Consider the following 4,111-nt stretch of genomic DNA (forward strand, 5'->3'; position numbering starts at 1 on the left):
CTGTACTGAAACAAGCTCTCTGCACTTCAAATGGAAATCATCAGAGGGCTTACCCCCAGAATAATCTTTAAGGGTTTAAGTGTTTCAGTGGGGGTCGCACATTAATGGCTTGTGCATGTGTGCGTGTGTGTGAACATGCATCGCTGATCCACTGCCCAAATCTTGACCAGCGGCACGTTATGAAGAAATTTGGTCAGACATACGGGCTGTGAGAACTTCTGGCCACGCTCCAAGCTAAACATTGGAAATGCACTGTTAATTTATGGCGGGTTATGTACAGACGAAGCAGCGTACAAAATGTGCCGCTTTCATCCTGCTAGTTTGTGTGTGTGTGAGTGTGCATGAGTGTGTGTGTGTGTGTGTGTGTGTAATGAGTCCTTTCAGATGGCAGAATGATAAGATTGTTCTTTGCCATCCAGTTACATCAGTACGAGCCGCATGCATGTACAGGCAGGTTCAACCCTGAACTGTGTCACATGTCATTCAGAGAAAACAAGCAGCTCAACTGCCTGCAGCACACTTCAGCTGCTGTGCAAAGTCATTCGACTTCCAAAACAGGCCCTGCGCTGCCTGTCTTCATCTTCATCTTTGTCTTTATCTATCTAGAAGCAGGGTGACATTCGCTTGTCCATGCAACAAAGACTTGCAGGGTTACCGTTTCAGCTAGCCTGACTGCAAACCTGTTGCTGATGTCAACACAGTTCATTTAAGAGGCGTACTGTACCATAGACTAACAGAGAGGAACCGCCTTCTCTCTGATAAATGTTTTGTCCCAGCAGCCAGATGGGAGTTATGTCAAATTCCTGTGAAGGAGTATCTGATTTTGATGCGTATTCATAACAAAAATAAAGTAATTCACTTTATCTTTTGACCGCATTGTGGCTTATCATCATTGTTGATTATACTAATAGATTCATTTGTTGCTTTTTAACATACCTCCTTATGATTGTTATTACAGTTTGTAGAGCTGTGTTGAAAGAGCCGGTTCTTGCTGGGGTGGTGAGTCGAGCCCGAGCAGTCAAGAAGGGGGAGAATTTCAAAAAGACATCCAAGGTAGGAGTCATTTTATGTAACTATAGCCCTTGATAATGAAAGCATAGATGAAAGATCACAGTTACTGTTCTCTTTGAGTATTTTCTTTGCTGCATTTAGCATCTGAAAGGAACACCACATGACTTGTGTGCTACAAATACTTTGTATAAATTGCAATGTGTGCAGGAGCTCAGGAGGCCACCGACAGCGGGTGGCTCTGAATCAGGGAGCCCACTGCTGGAACATGGAAGTAGTTCTCTCTCATGGATGAGGAAATAGGTGGCAGGCCATCGATTGAGCCTCTGTGCCTCTTTGCCTCAGGCAGAGGAGAGAACCCTTCCATTTCTGAATCAGCTCCCCTCGTTCAGTGCCATCTGAGCCAAAGAGTCAGACTCCAGATCCAGGGAGCATGTCAAGGTCAGAGGAGCAAGGCCAGGGCCACCAAAAAGACAAGGACAGGAGAGGGTAGATGACAGGGACACTCGAGGAGGGGCCAGGGAGGACAGGCTGTTAACTTCATTCGAAAAAAAGGTGCTAATAACCATTAACACTATAGAGCAATAGAAACTGAGACTATTTACATGGACTGAAAGTTGAACCAAAAAACTTGTGTGAATATGTGAATGACTTTTGGCTTTAATATGTCTCCTTAATAACAGTCATGGTCATGTAGAGCTGGAGGAGAGTCGTTTGGTGCTGAAACAGGAGCCCACGCCCACGCAGCTGTTCCCCAAACTGCAAGTCTGGCTGGAGCTGCATCTCTGTCATCTGGCCCCGGTGCCTCTGCCACAGGCTCAAGTGTGTCTCCACCTCTGAGCCAGAAGTTGTCCAAAATTTCACAACAAGCAATGACGTTCGCTGGAAAAAAGCAGGGTGCACTTCCAGAGAAAAATATTGAGCCGCTACCTTCTTGATTGCAGAATGGGCCTCTGGATGCTTTCTGTTAAACCTCGCTGCAACTGGACTTCCCACTGGTGCAGAGTGTCACACCATCTGCTTGAATACAGTAGCTTTCAGGAGGGTACAGTCTTTAAACATACAGAGGGCTATAATTAAGACCTCTGGCATCATGGACTCAGCCTGGATATCCCATAAGAATGTTCAGAAACTGACTGGTGGTCACACACTGCTTGCATCTGAAACTGTGGGTCTGGATGGGTGGAGGTCGGAGGTCACTTTGCCCATAAAAGTGTGAGGCCAAGACAGCAACTAAAAAATAACTGGATGATTGTGAGACCAAACACAGAAAGATACATATTCAGTAGCATTTCAGACTCTAAAAGTTGTTTTAGACTATTATTAAAAAGTATTTTTGATTGAGTGTAGTTTGACAGGCACATACTGCCACAAAGTACTTTGTATTTAATAATTTTGAAAATATGCACTGTTTATGTAATATAATATAATTTCTAATATCATGTATTCATCACAAAAATGCGTGTTGGTGTTTAATATGGATGGTCCACCAGCCGACACTGATGTAGCATGTTTTAATTGTGCCATAACAATGATGAGCTCAGTGTGGTCGTCTGGATATTGACTGGGGAGAAGTGAATGAGTGAGTGCTTTTGGACACAGACCTTGTCTTGTTTTCTAAAAACAGAGTGAAAGAAAAAACAATCTCAGAGTTACCAAATCGAACAAATCTAAAACTTTCACAATTCTGTCTACGTGTGCTGGCATTTAGGTCGTTAAGTTCTAATTGCTAGGGGCTGTTTTTCATTAATTTATTGAAGCTGTACTTTTTCAGGCATGTATCAAAGTGAAATAAGAGGCAACTTCTCTGAAAACTACAAATGAAAGTCGTTCTTTTCAGATGTCTGACGTCCACTCCTTTGTCTCTCTCTCTGCCTCTCTCTCTCTCTCTCTCTTTCTCTCTGTCTCTCTCTCTGTCTTAACTTGTTCCGGGTTTTATCCTCCTGTTTGTACCAGGAAATCGCCCCATTCTCCAGGACAGACCACAAGTTTGTTTGTATCTCTGCCTCCTTACCGACACAGCTAACCACACACACACACACAAACACACACATGAACATGCACAGACACACATGCAGCACAGCTTGCATGTGCAGACGTGCACAGATGCCCACATGCACTCTAACACATGGCAGGTATATGCTGGTATGCTAACAAATGTTTCTGTGTGTGTGTGTGTGTGTGTGTGTGTGTGTGTGTATTTTTAGCATCTTGCTGGTATTGTTCTGCTGTGTACCAAAGCTTTGGGAGGTCTGATGACGAATCGTGAGGTCCTGCGACATGTTTCCTGTTTACACTGCTCTACACAATAACTACCTATCTGACGCATTGTGTCCGCTTACAGTGTGTGTACAGTATTGTGTGCTGTGTGTCTTGGCCTGTGAGTTCTTGCCCGCCTGTTTGTTCGTCGGCATGTCTGCCTGCCAGCGATTTGTTGCCTTGTTACATTAAAGCCCTCAGCCGTGGTGCATATCCCATAATGCTAATTCAAAGAGAAAATATTATTCCTCAGATAACTGGACAATGGCGAGCAGTATGGCAGCAGTGTTGTTTCTAATGGAACTGCCTTGGATGTGGAATGTTAATCGAGGCTGCTGAAATAGTATTTTATTATTCTATGGATCAGCAGAAAAACAAACTATTGTGATATTACTGTCAGAATGTGTTATGGTTGGGGTTATTTTGGGTTAGATTAAGGTTAGCCTGCCACAGAAATGTCTTGAAAAAAGAGAATCTGCTCAAATACCTACCAGAGGGGAAAGCTTGGCCCGGACCGTTCACTCGAAATACCGACTCTGAGGATGTTCAAGGCAGCTTTTCAGCTGAATGTACATGCAAGCATAGTTGTTTGTTAAAGACATAATAGTTTTCTTGTCATATATAAATACTAGTAGTAGAAGGTGTTCATGCCTGTAACAGCTGGATAGAAAAAGACACATGTGCTTGATATAGTTATGAAAAGTTAAACCTCAGGCTGCACCAATCAATATTTCTACATTAATGATGGATGGATGGACCAACAGATCACCTGACTCTGCAGTCCCCCCTCAGCACATCAACGTTGTGGAGATATCCACCTGGATACCCAGGTTTCAAAAAAGAG

At 43.6% G+C, this 4,111-nt stretch overlaps 1 long non-coding RNA gene across 1 annotated transcript; it reads left to right on the plus strand.

Annotated features, from left to right (window-relative positions):
• Positions 1–778: 778 nt before the first annotated feature.
• On the plus strand, positions 779–2,844 carry LOC121614313. The gene is made up of 3 exons (XR_006007224.1): positions 779–850; positions 959–1,053; positions 1,692–2,844. It is a non-coding gene; the product is annotated as an uncharacterized LOC121614313 (long non-coding RNA).
• The last annotated feature ends 1,267 nt before the right edge of the window (positions 2,845–4,111 follow it).

The sequence above is a fragment of the Chelmon rostratus genome, chromosome 11, assembly GCF_017976325.1.
Source record: "Chelmon rostratus isolate fCheRos1 chromosome 11, fCheRos1.pri, whole genome shotgun sequence".
NCBI classification, from domain to species: domain Eukaryota; kingdom Metazoa; phylum Chordata; class Actinopteri; order Chaetodontiformes; family Chaetodontidae; genus Chelmon; species Chelmon rostratus.